A 20,694-nucleotide genomic window follows, 5' to 3' on the forward strand; every position below is an offset into this window, starting at 1 on the left:
TACTTACACCAACTACAAATTTGATCAACATATTTGAAATAAGACACATGCGTTACCTGATATTATTTGGCACCTTTACCTTCCCAATAATAACCCTCCTAGCCTACAAAATGCGCAGTAGATAATTCAGTTTGACATCATGATCTTACCTCAGTGATGTCTTGTGCTGCCTTCCTCTTGGTTCAGGGAACTTTAAATCTTTGCAACTCCCCACCACATACACCCACTTTGAAGCGGTTCAATAATTGCACAAACATAAAAACAATCTCAATATCAACTTCCCTTTTTTTCTGGACACTTCATGAATGGTCTGGTGGGGACTTTGACCTGTCTCTATCTTTCTGTGGCAGGAACATCATAAAACGGCTGCTGTAGGCCTATACAAACTGAGAAAAATATGTTGTGAAACATATAGAGGTCAAATATGGTCACGTTCAAGTGAAGACCCTGATATTGTATTCATGAAATTAAACGCAAACTAATTCTATAGCACTTACTCTGTGGTTTCACTTTCTTAATGCTTTTACCCAATATTTGATGTTTTTTAGTGATATCATCAAACCAGAATTACTGTTATGCATACTCAATGACCTTAGTCCCTCACCTTGGTTTATTTTTACCCTGTTGACATTTCCTGCTATAGCTGAATCAACCTGATAGTTTGTATATTGTGACACATTTTATTTATCAGTTTTGCAAAAGATGTGTCAGAATGTGGAGGAGCTCCATCAAGATGGATGAGAAGTGGAATGACATTAAGTTTGAGGAAGTAAATGTGAAGTTCATCCGACTGGGACATCCATTTCTGATGATCACTGTAAGGATCAGGAGAAGAGATAACTGGTGATAGAAACAACAGTAATGATACCATCAGTAAGGATGGACCAGCATGGGTATGGTTTGCACCTTTACAAAAAACAAACAACAACAACAAAAACAAAAACAGATATACCCTCATTTTAACCTTATGCAGCCTATAGTGTGTATCAGTCATAAATGCTGAACATTGGTCAGAGCAGTAGACTAAATGACTGACTGAAAGACTGATGACTGACTGATGTGTTAGTTTCTTTTGTGGTGAGGTTTTTTTTTTGTTTTGTAAATATGTTTTATTGTTTTTTTTTTACAATTATTATCCCACAGAGATGAAAAATACAGAACATATGCATATCACTTCAATTTACACATTCATCTCCAAAATGTAGAAGTGCATTGTTCAGCAGATACATTGACACATTGAGTTCACCATTCCCATCCCCTCCCACCCATAGGTTTACAGGATATAAAGCACACTTGGGGAGTAAGAAAACAAAAATAGAGAGAAAAGAGAATAACAAAACAGAAGCAAAAACAAAAAAAACATAACAAAAGCAAAAACAACCTAACTAATAAAGATATGTATATTGTGTTGAGGTTTTTGAACACCAGGAACGCCTAGAGGGTGAGCCACTGTTTTTGATAGACTCAGATTAAGAGAATGGTGCCAAAACGGACTAGAGACTTTATATACATTTAGTAGCATTATAGCCTTGCTGTTATGGTAAGACTTTTTGAAGCAACTCAACATCACTAACTCCCTTTTTGTTGAGGAGAGTGCATGGTAACTCCTAAGGGAAATGAGTCAGGCTCTCTTCAAGTACTTACTGACAACAGCCATACTATCTAACTAACTCAGGAGTTACAAATTATGGACAACTAGAGTGACCCAAATCCCATCCACTCACAGCCAGCCCTACATAAAACTGGAACTTCCACCAAAGTTACTCTTGGTATGGTTTTGATGTCAATAAATTGGAATTATGTGCACAAAGAAGTGCACAAATGCAGTTTAACAACATGACTCAACTGTCTTTACTCACTGTGCTATCATTAACTCATCAGTGACAGTAGATCAGCTCCAAGGAGAAAGTCCCCAAATCTAATATCTGACCTCAGAAATTAGATTGTGGCCTTTATAGAGGCTTGATCATGTTCATGGGAATACCATGCATTGTGTTTTAGGGTGGATTTTACCTTTAGGGCCTGTGCAGCTTAGCAAAGTCATGCCCAACATCATAATTATTAACTAGCTGATTCCAGTTGTTCTTTTTAAAAACATGTGACTGAATTGGGGACCTGATCTCACAGCCATCCTCTTTAGAGATACACAAGTCTGACAATTTCAACCTGTCAGCATTAGCATTAAATTGTATTATGTTTAATTGAACTTGTGTTAGTGATTGTTTTGAAGTTAATATGAGACTCACCAGACTAGTTTTGATTTAAGATGCCTCAGATGAATAAAGCAAAGCTCTCCAAGTTTTTCTTTTATTCTTTATTTTGTGCTCCATGAATATTACTGTAATTTCCTGGCAACGTCAATTCAGATCGAGTAATATTGAGAAATATTGCCTCGATCTTAAATCATGCCACCTGAAGGGCTCCTGGGTGCTGGGGCTAATTACTGGGGATATTTTTCTTCAGCTCAGTCTGCTGCACTGAGCTTTGTCATAATCAATGAGCCTTGTAACACTCAATTAGAACGTAATTGGATTTGTGTGTGTTCACGGTGGAAAAACATTTACATTTGATCAGACATGAAAGAACAGCTTATCTCTGTTGACAGCTGTAATGAAGCTGAATTGGGTCGGCCAATTGTAAATTTCAGAAAAATTCAGTCAGTATAAGCATAATATCCCCCCTCCCCTCCTTCACCACCCCCAGATGCCTCCCTTACATTTGGCTTCAGAAATGGTCAGTTAATAATTTACTCTTGGGTACATAGCCTTAACTAAATAATAATGAGTTATTATAAAGAGTTGGTTGACACTGTTGGCAAAAAATAAACAATCATGCTGTTGTTTGAAAGTCTGACATTTAAATTCTCTTCAGTTTGTGTGTAAGGAAATATAATGATGTTGTGCAGTTATATTATGCAGAAAACAGGATAAAACAGTTTTCTGACGTATTTGTAGAAACAGCATCAAGCATAGGTGTTTCCCATGGTGACAGCTGACTGACATCCAAGAGCCGGCATTGCTAGGAGACACACTGTAAACTTTTTACTCAGTTCAAGTTCTAGTTCATACAAGACATTTTTTCCCCCTTTTTTTCTTACAAGCTCCCATAGCAATTTTGGATATCCTGTCATGCTATTAAGTTGTATCGGCTAGCTACTATGAGTGCTGACTCACATTCAGTGTTTTTCATTCACATTATTTCTACACCTGCTGAGTCATTGGCAGTCCCACATTATAGATAGGAAAATGGAAAATGATCTAGCACTTTCATGGGTCCAGTTATGATGATGGTTAATAACCCCACTGTGCAAACTGATGGCAGCAGGCAGTCCTGTAAGCACTCTGTAAGTTAACCTATGATTCAAATCACAACAAGGAGTAGTTAACATACAGACAGCTACTGTAGGAAATGCTCAAATAATAGATGAGACTAAGCAATGTCTAGTTAATTGTGTCTCTTGCAACTAAAGATATATAATGGACTATTGTTAGCCTATACTGTGGATAAATTAATCTAATAGACCAATGCATGAGGTGATGCCTTTGTAATTTGCTTTTTTTAAACAATGGAGTGTCGCCTTTTTTCTTAACTTTGTTCTGGAGAGTATAGACGAGATTATATTGTCAGTTGAAATAACAAAAATCATGCTTGCACTGACAGTCTAATGTAAGGGAGCTATTGAGTCAGAAAAAAAGATAAGATTATTTTTGGAAATGAATTTGACAAATTAAGTACACAAATTTAATTTAAGCTGGATTTTAACAAAGGTCATTAGTGAGATTTGACATTGTCTGAAAAGCTGATCTTGAACACTTTCCGGCCCTGAAATAGATTTAATAATCTGCTTTTGTGGTAGCTGAGCTTTCCTGCTGTATTTTGACATCTAAGGTTGATTGGCCCTAAACGGCCTCTATGAAAAAATAGGGGTAAAAAAATCAATTTCCATCATACAGGTCGTTTCTGTTCAGATATATCACTGTTTTTGTAGGCCTGGTGTGAGAGATTTATTTCCCTGTTTATGAGAACTGAGAATGAGATGTTATATCTAAGGAGCCTGTGACAAGTACAAATCTTCCTGATAGTTATTAAAGTGGTCATGATCACTTTGCTGCCGACATGCCGGTGCGCAGCGCTCAGTCTGTCACGTTCCTGCTGCGTCTGCCTGACAGGCGCTTTGAATTTATGGCGACGAGACAGGGTCGTGTCTGAGCCGCTGTGTAATAATCCTCTTTATATAACCGTTTGGAGAACACCTTGGCAAACACACAGCACATACTCAAGAATTTGATTTGATTTTCACGATCTGTTTATCTTAAATGACAGTTTACACTCAATATTTTACTGAAGGAACACTTTCCAGACATCATAGCTACAGCACTCATCTTTGCCAGTTTATTAGGTATGCCTACTTTGTGTCCCTGCTATGAGTTTAAGCGAGGATGGACAAAATAATAGAAACATATTTTAATATAATGCATTGCAAGTAAATTATCAATCAGTCAACACCTCTGTTATCTGGACATATTAAGCTTCACAAAGGTTGGATTTATTGCAGGGCTGTTGTTTTGGATTACATTAGATTGTGCAGGGTACATTGTGTTGGAGGGAACTAACAGTTTTGGTAATGCAAACAGAGAAAAGATTTGCTGTTATTGATATCGGATGTTTATGGCTTTCTGAGATAGTAGATTGTGTGTGTGTGTGTGTGTGTGTGTGTGTGTGTGTGTGTGTGTGTGTGTGTGTGTGTGTGTGTGTGTGTGTGTGTGTGTGTGTGTGTGTGTGTGTGTGTGTGTGTGTGTGTGTGTGTGTGTGTGTGCACGCGCTCGTGTGTGTGGGTGCGCATGCATGTTTTGTGTTATACGTGTCAGTGTGATAGATGATGTCCTTGCCATGGCCTCTATTGTGTCATTCTGTGTTTTTTGTGGTCTGTGCAAGCATATATTTAAAGGCATCCGTGTGTATCTGTATCCATGTGCTGATGTAGCCCATGTTGTACTGCTGATTATTGGTTTGTTGTTGAGTTTTGGATGTTACAGTCTTATCTTATGACCTATAAAACTGGAGGATAGCAAGTGCAATTATATTGATATGTTTTCATGACCTTTCATTGTTTTCTTAGAATCAAGAGCATGCTTTGCTTTGTTTTACTGTGTACTTAAGAATGATATTTCATTACATACTGTACGTGTAAGGACAATGGCAGTCCAGCTTATATACTTGATTTTTATATCAGGAAAACACAACAAACGCCTCTAATCAGAGGAAGACAATGAATAGTTCTGTCATCAGCTTGCACCAAAATGATGCACACACTCACAAAATTCATCCCAGAAGACGTGCTATGAATATGGATTTCCCTGTCAAAGTAACATGTCCCTTCTGAGTCTGGTGGGGGATTTGCATTTCTCACATCTAAGAGTTTTTAATCATGAATTAATTTTCAACCCAGCATGCCTCACATAATTGCTATCAAAATTAGATTATTTTGCCAAAATGTCCCAAAAGTGCTAATTGAGGGCAGCAAATACCGATTATCTTTGTTTGTTTGATAATATGAACACATAGCATTTTGTGTGTGTGTGTGTGTGTGTGTGTGTGTGTGTGTGTGTGTGTGTGTGTGTGTGTGTGTGTGTGTGTGTGTGTGTGTGTGTGTGTGTGTGTGTGTGTGTGTGTGTGTGTGTGTGTGTGTGTGTGTGTGTGTGTGTGTGTGTGTGTGTGTGTGTGGTATTTAGGGTTAGTGATGATATATATTACATTTTTTGTTTGTTGTTTTTGTTAAATGATTACACCTCAGCCTAAATACAGTACATACATACTGTATACAAATACATGGACAGTAATGCCAAAGAACTCTCTGCTCTACTTGACACTTTTGGCCTCTTGCAACATGTGAAAGGGCCCACACACACTCGAGGCCACACTCTGGATCTGGTTATCTCTAAAGGTGTTGACATTTCTTCTGTTGATGTTAAGGACTTGGCTCTTTCTGATCATTTCTGTGTGTTCTTTGACTTACAGATCATTCCAAATGTTCAGTTAACCTCTGTGTCTGTTAGGAGAAGGTACATAAATGAGAATACCAGTGCAAAGTTTATGGAGGCTATAGCTATGTCACCAACTGTGAGTGCAGAGTCAGTAGATGAACTCCTGGATAATTTTAACTGGAAAATTTCAAATGTCATGGATGCTGTTGCACCTATTAAAACTAAAACTAAGACGACCTTGATCAGACAGAAAACACCATGGAGGAACACTATGATGGTAAAGGCTTTGAAAACAGAATGCAGAAAAGCAGAGCGTAAGTGGAGAAAAAGTAAACTTCAAATTCACCTTGACCTCTACAAACAAAGTCTTTGTAATTTTAACTATGAGTTACTCAAAGCTAGACAGCGACACTTTTCTGAAATTATTAATAAGAACATCAACAACACTCGCACTCTGTTTGCTATGGTTGATAAGCTTACAAACCTCCCTAAACAGATAGCTCCAGAACTCCTTTCCACAGATAAATGCAATGAATTTGCTTGCTTTTTCAGTGAAAAAATACAGTCCATAAGGTTAAATATCAACACAAATCAACAAAACAATAAAAAGACGCAATCCCTAAGACCTCCCAGGAATAACTCAACTGCGATGTCAGAATTTAAAACAGTTGACCAAAAAACCATAGACGAAACAGTTCAGCATCTACAACCATCAACATGCTGTCTTGACACAATGCCATCAGACTTTGTTAAAACTATTGTGAACTCTGTCCAAACAGATTTGCGACAAATAATAAATAGCTCACTTCAATCAGGCACATTTCCTAAACCCCTAAAAGTAGCTGCCATTAAGCCGCTCTTAAAAAAGAGAACGCTGGATGCTTCCATGTTAACCAACTACAGACCTATCTCAAATCTTCCTTTTATAGCCAAGATCATTGAGAAAGTGGTTTTTAATCAACTCAGCATTTTCTTGAACTCCAGTGGCCTTTTTGACAAATTTCAATCAGGCTTCCGACCTCACCACAGTACAGAAACAGCTCTTATTAGAGTGTTAAATGACATAAGGTTAAACACTGACTCAGGCAAGGTGTCAGTTCTGGTCCTGTTGGATCTCAGTGCTGCGTTTGACACTGTGGATCACAGTATACTGTTGAACAGGTTGGAAACTTGGGCAGGACTCAGCGGAACAGTCCTAGAATGGTTCAGGTCCTACTTGGAGGAGCAGAGTTATTTTGTGACCATTGGAAGTTATGAATCCGATCGAGTGGCTATGACATGTGGAGTTCCTCAGGGGTCAGTTCTTGGACCCCTTCTGTTCAGTCTATATATGCTGCCTTTGGGTCAAATTCTGCAGAACTCTAATGTAGACTATCACAGTTATGCAGATGACAAGCAGATATACCTAGCACTGTCCCCAGATGACTACAGTCCAATACAGTCATTGTGTCACTGTTTAGAGCAAGTAACAAATTGGATGAACCAAAATTTCCTTCAATTAAATCAGGACAAAACTGAGGTAATTGTTTTTGGCAATAAAGAGAAGAGGATTGCTGTCAGTAAACATCTCGAGTCACTCTCTCTAAAAACTAGCGACCAAGTCCGAAACCTTGGCGTGCTGATAGACTCAGATCTGACCTTCAGCAGTCATATCAAATCAATCACCAAAACAGCCTTCTATCAGCTTAGGAACATATCCAGAGTGAAGGGTTTTATGTCTCAAACAGACCAGGAGAAGTTGATTCCTGCTTTCAACTCCAGCAGACTCGACTACTGTAACGGTGTTCTGACTGGACTCCCACAAAAAAGCATTAAACAACTGCAGCTCATTCAGAACGCTGCAGCCCGAGTTTTGACCAGAACAAAGAGATCAGAGCACATTACTCCAGTTCTAAAGTCTTTACACTGGCTCCCAGTCAGCTATAGAATAGATTTTAAAGTTCTGCTACTGGTCTACAAATCACTGAATGGTTTAGGTCCAGAATACATGAATGACATGTTAGTAGAATATAAACCCAGTAGAGCTCTGAGATCTACTGACTCAGGTCAGATAGTGGAGCCCAGAGTTCAGACTAAACATGGTGAAGCAGCTTTTAGCTGTTATGCTGCACACAACTGGAACAAACTACCAGCAGAACTGAAATCAGCCCCAACTGTGAATATTTTTAAATCCAGGTTAAAAACACTTCTCTTCTCCTGTGCTTATGATTGAGCTCTTTCAAAGCACTTTAAATTTTAATCTTTCATTTGCACTATATGTCCTTTTAATGATTTTAAAGCAAATCATTATTTTATGCTGCAATCTTATTTTTAATGCCCTATTATAGTATTTTATTTCTCTCTCTTTCTATGTTTCTGTACTTTGTTTTTATTATTAGTGTGTGTGGGGGGGTATGTACGTGTTTACTATGATTGGGTTGTATTTTTATTTCTCAAATTCCATGTTTTTTTTCAATTTTTTCTGTTGAATGTTTGTTTTATGTAAAGCACATTGAGTTGCCACTGTGTATGAAATGCGCTATATAAATAAAACTGCCTTGCCTTGCCTTGCCTTACAGCTTCTGTCGGGGTCTAACTTACTGACCTACAATTTATACTGTGTGCAGTATAGATAATAATAGATATTTCAGTTTATTGTTTCCTCTGGTCACAACTGTGTTAAAAAGCAGAGACATTGCAGGTAATATTGAATGAGAAAATACTAACAATGGGGGTTTTGTAACATTTAAAACTGTTGAGCCAAAGCTAAAATGACATTCAGTGTTTGTAAATGTTGCATCTGACTTTCAGCAGCGCATCATTCGTGTGACAGGGCAGAGGGAGAGTTTGACCAGTTTTCATAGAGAGAGGACGTCTCCTGGTCCGTAAGCGTTAGATTTTTCTGATGAATAATGTATTCATAGTCTGAAACTGCAGACGTGTCTCACTGTGTGTTCAGAGATGCTTGACTTTCACACATCTCTGCTGGAATGAGGCTGAATCAAGAGCTTTTCTCAGTTATTAACAGCTATGGGGAATATCCTGCATGGCACAAAAGGAAGAGAAAGAAAATCCCTGTTGTGTTAGGATATTTCTGCCTTCATGCTTGCTCAAGAGGCTTTATAATTGAACATGAACATCAATTTAGTGGCCGCATAGGTGGAGCTATGGCTGATTGCTTGTTTAAGGTTTTTTAAGTGTGAACACTTTTAAAAAAAATGTCACATTTATTATTGGTAGCACGCATATAAGTTGAGATGACTAGTTAATTGTAAATAGATACATTTAGCACCTTTCTAGTCTTCCGACCACTCAAAGTGCTATACATTACATGTCACATTAGCCAACCTGCTCATCAGGAGGAGTTTCTTGTCATCCCCACAAACACACCGATGGCACAGCCTTCAGGAGCAATTTTGTGTTTAGTATCTTATCCAAGGACACTTAGACTTGGGGAGCTTGGGATCAAACTGTCTTCTGACGACCTGTTCAACCTCCTGAGCGATAGCCACCAAAAGTAGACCTAATTATAGTAAATCGTCAACTATTTTGTTAACTGATTAATTGTTGAGTCATTTTTGTAAGTAAACAATGTCCAAATTCTCCAAATTCCAGCCTCTCCAATGTGGATATTTTTCTGGTTTATTTAATCTACTATGATAGTAAACTTAATATCTTAGGGATGCGTACTGTTGGTAGGGACAAAAGAAGATTTTTGTGTGGATTTTGATACATTTCATAGATCAAACGATTCATTGATTACTTGAGAAGAGAAAATAATCGACAGATTAATGGATAATGGAAATAATAATTTGTTGCAGCCATAACAGTACATTAGTGTTACAATATATCATACATTTGTGAATTTTAATCAATTTTTGTCAAGACTGCATTAGACAAATTTTGATTTATCTCTGTAGTGATTTTTAGGCTGATTGTACTGTAAGGTGCTCATTGAATTTAGTCCTTCACGTGCACTGAATATGCATGATTCTTAACAATGAGGACATAAACATCACAAGTACAATAATGTTCTTCAGTCAGGTGATAAATGAACTTGGGGTGTTAATATATGTCTGCTCATCATTGCACCTGCAGTATGCGTGAAACTAAGGCAGAGAAAGAGTTGATCATTAAAGCAATTATTATGGAATCTGAGACTACTGTGTGCTATTGCTAAACTGGATCAATATTAAGTATCACATTGCCTCAACCGGGTACAAAGGCAATCAGACCTGCTTTCCTTTCATAACCAAAGTTATTGTAGCTTACGGAAGATGGTTTCTTATTAACAAACATTTCTACCTGGTCTCCAGTCTGCTGAAGGATTTTGACCTGCAGCCATAAAACCATTTTGAGGTATAAACTGTTATTGTGTGAAGACAGATAAACGTATGGTTAGTATAGGGGATGTAACACTGCTGATATAAGTGCTTCTCCTCCTTATATAAGTTGTAAACAGCTCCATAGTGCAGAAAGGATTAGATTTTACAATGGTATGTGCTGTGTAGAGTTATGTTCTCATTTGGAGTTTCTAGAACGTATCTAATCACTCATGTCAGGGTAAATGGATTGCATTGGTTGCTTTGAAGAAAGGGAGGTGGTCAGCGGGATGATTTGTAAAAGTCAGTTGAGCACAAATGGCCAGACGACTGGGATTCTGGGTGTTCTCTGAAGCTGACGGTAAATCCCATTGAGACTGTAGTGTCATCATACCGCGTAAGTCCCCTGCAAAGATCACTCATGCCAGACTCCATTAGCAAAAGGCTGCTCTCCACATGTCATCGTGAGAACAAAGACTTGTGTATTCTTCCGACACTAAAGGAGGAATGCTAACAGCCATAAATAAGGTTTTGGTAAACATAGTCTGACATAAGAGAAAGCTTTTGTAATTCATGAATTACAATGTTGAGTAAAGTGGGGCAGTTGCTGCATTTTCTGATTGAAGTGCTAGACTTGAAACACATTTGTAAGGAAATTACTAATGATAATCTGAACTGATGTGTTTCAGAGTCATGATCCGATGATAAAAGAGAGCTGTGACTCTTGAAGACAGGAGTTGATTGTGACATTTGAGTAACCTTCTGCTACTGTGTTTGTACTGTGTGTGCTGTTTGTCCAAAGAAACCACTTCTGTGATTCGGTGTTATGGAGCACACTAGTGAATTCTCTGTATAAAAGAAATACATATTGCAATTATCAAGCAATTGTTTTATATAATTTACACCTTTTCAGGGAACATCTGCCTGGTAGTATTCCACTGCCTTTGTGACTTCCCAATGGATTCCCTGATGTATTATCAGTATTGGTTTTCATATCCACCTGCTGTCACAGTGACATCATGGCATTGATTCATCCAATGACTGAGTCATGTTTCCCGGAGAGGTTTCACGATAAGCCAGTAAAGGAAACCCCTGTGGGCATATGGGCAGGGCAGAATACACCATGTTGTGTCTGATTTTTCCTTTTTTTTTTTTTTTTGTTCATCATTTCGAGGTTCTGAAACGCTGCTTCAAATTTGATTTCTGACACACTTTCCAATAACATCACAGTCCTTACCTTTCTCAATAGGCTGCTCAGTGTGTGATTGGATCATTAAAGACATCTCTTTGAGCTCTTTCACGTGACCTCGACCTTAATTAGTATGGCAACAGATTTTCATTTGCATGTAGGTGCTGCAGTGAGGAGATGGGAGGTGGCGTACATATGGGGGAGGATAGTGGCACTTCAGGGCCAGTTTGCTTAACAGACCTCGAAGGTACAATCACTTCAGAAGTGTTGTTATTGTAGCTAATTATAATAGTAGTTGATACATTTTTTGTGTCTAATGTGCATTCAAAATAGGCCATGTGGAATACAAGTCCAGTAATACAATAATTTAATAAGACAATAATTTAATAGAACACCTGTTTTGAAGATTAGACATCTTTTAGTACAACATTATTATGTCAGATAGTCTTGTGAATTAATTCTAATTTGTATACTCCATTACCTAAACTTGCTTTATTTTTCAGGACGACTTTAAGAGATCATAATTTGTCTTAACAATATTCACCACGTTCACATTCACAGTGCCACATGTGCAGCCATTTGATATGCACAGCAGATAAAGAAACTCTACAGAGCGTCATTATTTTGCAAAGTGTACCTGGATCCTGACAAAAGATCCGCCTTTTATCTGCTGGGAATTTCTGCCTCTGGGGAACAGAGCTGCACAGCACTGCAAGACTCCTCCTTTTATTTAGCAGGCAGCAGCATTTAGATGTTACAAGCCTTTGGCTGTTTGCTTTAAAGTGAAAAAACCTTGTCTGCCATAGAGACAGTGCTTTGTTCTAACATTGATATAATATCTATTCAGTGGTATCACATTGTAATTTTATACATTATTGAACTGAGTCATGAAACGTCTTTTTGTGGTGGGTTTTGGCAAAGAATTTGACAATGATATTAGTAAAGCTAGAAAGATTGATTAGTCAAGTGACAGAAAATTAATCACCAACTACTTTGATAATCAATTAATTGCTTTGATTCTTTTTTTAAAGAAAATAATTTCCAAATCCAGCTTCCCCAGTGTAAATATTTTCTTCGTTTATTTAGTTGTCTGTGATAGTAAACTGAATATGTTTGGGTTTTGGACTGTTGATTTGGACAACTGAAGACATTTGAGGATGTCACTTTGGACACTGGAAACAGTGATCAACATAGCACAAACAAGTAATTGATGAATCTGGAAAATAATCAACCGTTATTATATAATGAAAATAATTGTTAGTTGTAACCCTAGAAATGTGGTTCAGCTGAATACTGGATCAGTGAGACTGAAAACATAATGTACGGTATGCAAGCTTTGAATTCAGTTGAAATACAGTTCAATACAGTTCAATTATTTATTAACCAGGCTTGGATTGCTTCATCTTTAGCACACAGGATTGTTCTACTTTTCTCTGAACAAGAACAAATAAGGATATGGGTCTTGAGCAACATTAATTTCCTGTGGTTTTAGCCCTCCACTTGGAAAAAAAAAGCATTTTCTTGTCATGTGTATTGATTTAGTTCTGTAGTTAATTATCTGTATCATTTGTCAGGGTGATTGTCTTATGTACACACGCTACTGGCCAGTTTAATATCACACATCATCACTCATACTGTTATTAAGCTGCTAACTGTGACTCATGCAAATGTTCTCTGCAGTGATTTGCATCTACACTGCAGACACTGATGCTCCACTGCTCTATTGTCTCCACTAGTGTCTGCTGTTCATAACTGTATCAAAAATATTCCTTCCAAATAAAATAGAGGAAAATGATTTTATTCCTGTACTCCATACTGACCGTTCCCCTGTGCTGAGCATACAATTGATTGACAGGTAGAATCCCTGAAAGCCTCGGCTGACATGTTATTGCTCTGGGTCAGAAGCTGGCAAACAGGAGTAAGCCTCCACACTCCCCCATATCTACTCTATGCTCTTCATCCCTTCTTTTTTTTAAAAAAAACTGTCCACTATCTTTTTGCTTCCTTATAGAATTTCTTGCACTGCTCTGAATTATTGACTAGCCTTGAGTCCCCTGAGACTGAGCTTGTGGCGTGTTTTTGTCAATAGGCAGCAGCACACAGAGCTTTTCTGTTCAATCCCCAAAACCAAAATGAAAACATGCAGGGATTTATCATGGTCAGAGTCTAAGCGAATGGCAAAGATAGCGTTTCACTGCCCGCCATCTTATAGGAGCAACATATTGTAGTGTATGAATAACAGTGACAGTGTATGAATAACAGTGACAGAACACGATATGCTGCTTGCAGTATAATAATTGTTTCCGCAAAATGTTGAAATGCTTTAAATGTTCATTTACTCTCAACGTTTCACCAAATACTCAAACAGTGTTATCAGTAGAGCCAGTCATAGGTGTAACTAATCACATTAATGATGGCTGCAAGTCACGGACAATACACCTTCATAAACTGGAGCCTTCATTAATGTAATTAGTTACACCTGTGTTTTTGCTCCAAAGTCAACATGTTTGTCATGAAAACGGCCTATACTGGGTCATTTCTATCTGTTTCTTGGTATGTATTGATTGGCCTGTTTGCGTGTTAGAATTTACACTTTGTCAAGGTCAGTCGATTGGATTTTCAAGATTATCAGTGAGTTCTGACAGATACAATACTGAGAAATACAACAGCACAATGTCACTGTTTTTGAAGCTGAACAGTGGAGAAGCTAATACAACCACTGCACTATAATCCTTATTAGTATGGAGGACATTTAAAGGATGAAGCTGGCTATATAATATACATTCTTTTTTTTAATTCTCAACAAATACCATGAAAAACCCAAATTAACAATACGTTTGTCCCTCCCTCAACACATATCTACTTTCCTACCCTGTGTGTGACACTCAGCCCCAAGCCCATTTTTCGGAACTGTAGCTGTAAACCTTCAAAAATGGGCCGCAGATGGGCCACAGGTATCTCTTTTCATATTTTATAAGGGCTCAGTAATTTCCTGTAACAGCTGAGCACTGTAGCTTTCAGTAAATGCTACTCATACAGTGAGATATTGTGTATTATTGGAGACTTATTGGCACAGTAGTAGGTTTAATGGTAACACAGGACTATTGCGTTCCAGACAACTCAAAACTTAAACAAATTTCAGATCTCCTACTTGAAAAAGTACGATGGAACAGCTGTCTTATTCAGAGCTTTTCATGCTAATTTCATGCACCGCTCCACTTCATAGAAAAGCAGATGCTCTGACGTCACTGAATTGGCAGCATCCAAGCAAATCAAGTTCCAAATGGTGTTGAAGGAATAAAACTCTCAAAATGACTGTTTACTATATACTATATTAGTAAATGACATAAGCAGAAACATGTAACTTTACTGGTATTCGATAGACTATTGTGTATAAAATTACGGCCTCTTGCCGTATCCTCCATTTTACTCATGTATCCAATTGAGCTCTGCTGATGTCGCATATATTCATTTGTGCCTGATATAAGAAAACAAGTTTCTCGTGGTCGTGTTGAGAGTTGAAAGTTCGAAGTTCGAAATTCAGAATTTTCAACTCTGACATTTTTTTGACTTGCAACTTGAAAGGAAATATATATCTGTATATTGGACTGACTCTAAATAAACTGCAGTGCCTATGTCCATTGTACAGAAATTGAATAAATAATAACATTTCATTGTTGGTTTTGGTCTTTTCATTGGCCTTGTTGACAAGAAAAGTATAGAATACCAGCAGCGTAGTTATGGATATCTCATGCATTGTATCACATGCAGCAAACTGAGTAGTCTTCAGTCTGACATAACAAAGTCATGCTGAATCACTTAAACCTGAGCATGTACCTTGAAACCCTACACAGTTACTTTAATAATTCTGAAAACAGATGGGAGGGTTTTTGGAAGCTGCCTTTTAATAAGTTGGTTTTCATCATAAACGCTTAAGCTTAGCAACCTGAGTCCATGCCTAGAAACTGCAGGTTGTGCAGGGGAATGTTGATGTATGTGGCGCTGGAGAAGACCTTGTGCTGAAGATGAATGCTGCTTCATTGTCCTCAACTAATTATTCGCGTGACAAGTGTGACATCTCCCCCTATGCTTTGAACAGAGCTTTGAACAGTATTGAGTAGCTCAAGGTTGCCATTTGATGTGACTTTAAATTGGCTTGAATCCCCGCTACGAAAAGCTGCTGCACGTATACGGCAGCGTGTTGTGAAATTACCTGTTGCTTAGGAACCGGTGTGACTTGATGCATGAGAGCAGGTTTTGCCAAGGTCTTTGAACAGAAGAATTCTTCCACAATCTTCTGTGAAGTCAAATCTAAATCATTGTATTTAATATGCTGCATATGCTGGATACTTTTCATTCAAATTAGAAGCGAAATAAACATGTATAGCTTCTTTTCATCCTGCTGCAGAGTCTCTATTATAAAAAGACCAGCACATTTGGAATGGCCTCTTTAGTTCTTAAACCAATATTCATCTGTTGTTTTGCTAATACAAAAATGTTTTTGAATGATACCGCCACGATGTTGCTCATGATTCATATTTAATCCTCAGTGTGTGAATAAGCATATGGTTTTTTATTGTTTCCTCTATTTGCACATTTCACAACCATCCAAATGGATGTGTGAAAACCTCTTTTTAAGGTTGCTGAGAATCTGAAGGATGGAGAGGCGTTGAGAGACGACGCCCTACCTGTTTAGCCCTGGAATAGTGGTTGTCATTGTCACTCTGCATGGTGATTAAATCCTCCCCCACTGAATGAAAGATATCGTTCACAGCAATTTCAAATAGTGTGAGTATCATATTTGAAGTATTACACATGTAATGAATTCATGGTAATTAACAAGACACAGCTATAAAAAAACAAGTCCAATTCTGATGCTACTGTGACTGTGAACCTGAGTGTGATTTAGTTTATCAGCAGCTCCTAAAGCCTGAGCTAATGATTGTTAACTAACAGAAATGTGTGAATATTCTCATGAAGTTAAGGGTGGTATTTGTAGGTTTTGTTCCTTTTTCTTTAACACAAAATGCCACTTTATGTTTCACTAAGGCTTAATTATTATTATTATTTTTTTAAATACATAAAAACAAACTTGAAGTTACAACTTCTATTTGTTTTGAGGGAAAAAATAGAAGTTTAACTGGGATCTGATGGGAATTGTATTAAGTGGAGTACACTCTGTCATGCAAATACTGCTGTTATTATTGACCAGGCTGTCATAGCAATATGGCAAAAATTATGTCTTATGCATATTGGTATAGTATTTCTGCAATGATTGGCTTTTTAAATAATCTGTTACAGAAGGAAACACATGTAACTCAAGAAAAATGCCAATATTTCCCAGAAAAGGTCTTTGAGATGTTGGTATTTTACTGCAAGTGAGCACATTAAAAGTAATGTAGTCATCTCCTCCCACTAAAATGGAAGAGGATCCTGCAAGTGATGGTAACCTTTACAATTAAGGGAATCAGGTGAAACATCCCAGGTGTTTCCAGAGTTAAAAATGAAAGAAAAAGTGAGTACATTTTTTTCCCCCCATATGTGATATTATCTTATAATAAAACGAAGAGCTAGAAAATGCAGACACATTGGCGTGCTACTGCATGAGAGAACTGTGTGTGGGCAGGTTTAGAAGCAGCTAATCAATGTTTTGTTATTGCAAAAAAAAAATCTTTTCTTGATTAGTGAATAATAGTGAAGGACTGCAAAGCCGTGGACACTGTACCACCCTCTCTCCCTGATTTGCACTCCCACTGTGAGGAAAAGAGCCGGTGGAATGATGAAGACGGCAGACGCAGTTGCCATCAGTGGGGGCAGCATCAGAGGAACAGCAGCACTTCAAATGCAATGTGAGGTTTTCAAGGCATACAGTCATAAATTTTTCATCTGCTACCGGCTTTGAGGCAGGAGAGGGGGCAGGCCAGCCGGGCTGCAATTGAAGGCTTCTAACAACAAACCAGGGCTTTCAGAGACAAAAGGTAGACGGGGGAAGGGCACTTGAAATGAGAAACAACAAAAAATCTTTTGTTTACAATAGATGAACAAAGACCTGTAAACAAAGCCAATGTTTAGCTGCTATAGTTGAGAAAATCTGCAGGCAGAAAGGCAAATATCACAACAGCAGTCAAAAAGATAATGGCAGAGCAACAATTGTGAATACTGTATGCCTCAAATAGTCACAATAAACCTGAATAGATTCATAAATTGCAACATGTAATTTGTTGTGCAGTTTTTTTGTTTAGTTTTTTCAGATACAGTATTTTTGTATCACTAAGAAAAGCTTCTGAAACATCAAGCTATGTCTAAAAGGTATAACATTATTTAGCAAACGTTATCAGTGTATTTAATCCACATGTGTTAGACACAACGTTAGTTGTTGTCATATAGACACCAGCTCATTGATTTTGTCCACAGTGCCTTTAATTTTAAAATGCACCTCCTTACTGACAATGAAAAAAAAATATATATAAATTTATATATGAGCAAGCATATTAACTACAGGCAATGTGTATTTTTAGCACAGTCTTTTCTGGTAACCGGTACCTTATTAGTATGCTGTAAATATTGAATGGGCACTTTCAAGACCTGAAGAGCTGTTCAAAGGTCTCACATCGTCTCTCTCTCTTCAATTCAGAAATAAAAATATATTGTACATCTTAATTGGACTCCACTCCATCAAAACCATCCGAGGCCTTTGTGTCAGATGTTACAGGCTACTCTTTATCTGTGAGGTGAATCAGAAATATGAACCTGTGCTGTGTGCTAAAAGCATTCTGGCTATAAAACGCTGTCCCTCATCCCATAAGCAGACGGTGGAGCACTGCAGAACGGCTGCAAATTTAATGACTGATTTTTCCGGCACTGCTGATTCCTCTGGGTGCAGAGTCTGTCTGGATGCTAATGCAGCCTGACATCTCTGTCCCTGTTTAAACAACGCATGCTATCCTAAAAGGGCTACTGCAAAGGCAAATTAAGGAAATTTATAGAGGAAACACTACTGCTCTACTTTTTCAGTGGAGTTACATGTTGGCTTCTTCTGATTTGATCCTGAAAATATTGTATAGGCAGTTTGTGGAAGACGACAGCACTCTTCCCTTTACAACACAAAATACGAGATTGATTTGAACTTATCCACTGTTGAACTGTATTTTTACTTTTGGAGGATTCAGATACTGCAGAGAATTTAACACGTCAAATACAATTCAATCTAGTTTGTTTCGCCATGCAATATTTATTCATTTCACACACATGTAGTCATCCTCTCAACTGAGAGTTGTGACACAAGCCTGGTGGAAATTTCCCAGAAACTCAAGACATCCTTATGGCATCAGGGGATTTGTATCAACAACTTTTAAATCATATAAGACAGTGACATGTGATGGCAGCAGTAGCAAAAAGTATGTGCTATATCCTGCTTGTTCCTACCTGGTGAATATTACCACTTATCTTGGAAGAGAAGTTGTGTGTACAAAAACTTCATCTTGACTGTGTCAGTAAATAGTCTCACCATATACGTCTATAGTAATTAGATTTTATGAGATCAAAACAGATCGAATTAGGAATGATATCTTTCTCACTGCTGACCAGTGCATATGATGCATATATGTCATGCTGCATGCTTGACAGAACTGATTGTCTCATAGGATAAAATGACCTGAAAAGTGTGAGCTATTCCTCAGCCTCACAGTTGTGAGAAATTAAAAAACAGCTCATGTCTTTATAAATTTCTCCAGGATATTCTGGGTCAAAATCCCCTTAATCCCAGCCTGCAAGTCACACATGATCGCGAGTTTGGTAAGTGATATTGGAAACATGTATGTATGCTGCTGGATCTGGTGAGATCCCACAATGGCATCCAGATGAAGCTGTGCATTTCTTCACGAGATTAAGGGCAGCATGGTGTCACAAGGGCAGGCAGGCCTCAAGCTGTATGACTGGAAGCAGGTGGCACGTTTCTTACGTCCTCGCTAAGAGGGATTAGGCCTCTAAAGGGAGAGGGATCATATTTGATTAGCCTGTTCAAAGGTTCGGAAGGATGGAGGGCTGTTCATGTGATTAGCTAGGCATTTTGAGCTCCTGATTTCTGTGGAAGTGTGTTTTATAAAATGTTGTGAAAGACAACAACCACTAGTTCCATCTCTTGACTCCCCTGGAATGTAAAAACAAAACTGCTCAACCTCTTTCTGCTGTTTATGTGCACACAGTATGAAAAAGGATGAATGTATACATAGTGAATAGTTGTCTATTAGGTAGGAAAATGCTCATTAAATCATTTGAGGTAGCAGTAAGAGGAATAATTGCTCATTTTTTCCATTTTACAGTGATAGAATAACGATCAGAATTTTGTGTTTGTAAAAATGTTAATTAGGTCTGTGTGCTGTTCATTCTCCACAACATTTCCTTGAGGTTTCTTCTCGTTGAGTTATTCCCTGCCACTGTTGGTAAGTGCTTACTCATGGGGGAATTTTGGGGCTTTGTAAATATTACTGTAAAGAGTACGGTCTGGACCTGCAAAGGGCCCTGAGATTACTTCTGTTATGATTTGGCGCTATATCAATAAAATTGAATTGACTTGACATTTCAGAAAACACCATAACAACATCTCAATTGTGTAATTTTCTGCTTAGAGAAGGTTCTGCAGAAAAGCTGCCTTGTTAGAGCAAAAAATCCCAGAGTGTTATAACCTCAACATATTGCATGTGTTTGCATTTCTGAATTTGTAGGCAAAGTGGAGTGGATGAGTCCTGTGGGTGGCAGAGTGAGGAGGTGACCTGTTGGACTCACCAACCTACAGACATTCCCTCCGGGAAGGAGCGTTAAGAATACCAGAGAGTTGTATGCTTGGGCCAAGTCATTGTGGCTCATTTTATCAATGACGTAATGGCATTTCTATTGAATCTTTGAATAGATCAGTCTTTTATTGAGTGTGGTAGAGAAGAAACAGAGAGGAGTAATGTCTCAGTATTTATACACAAAGATACATAAAACTGTTAAATACAGCACATTCCTGGGTGCCGTTAATGCTGTGTACAAAGTAGAGTGCAAAGTAGAGAAGATGTAACTGAATCCTTAACTCATATTAGATATCTGATGTGGTTGATTATGGCTGGTGTGCAGGCACTCAGTTCTAAAATGAAGAAGCTGTTTGTAGAGCTAATGCACATTACATCTGCTCGGGTATGAATATAAACCTTTTAATGCTTCAACTGTACGTTTTTCA

The sequence above is a fragment of the Scomber scombrus genome, chromosome 6, assembly GCF_963691925.1.
Source record: "Scomber scombrus chromosome 6, fScoSco1.1, whole genome shotgun sequence".
Taxonomy (NCBI): Eukaryota; Metazoa; Chordata; class Actinopteri; order Scombriformes; family Scombridae; genus Scomber; species Scomber scombrus.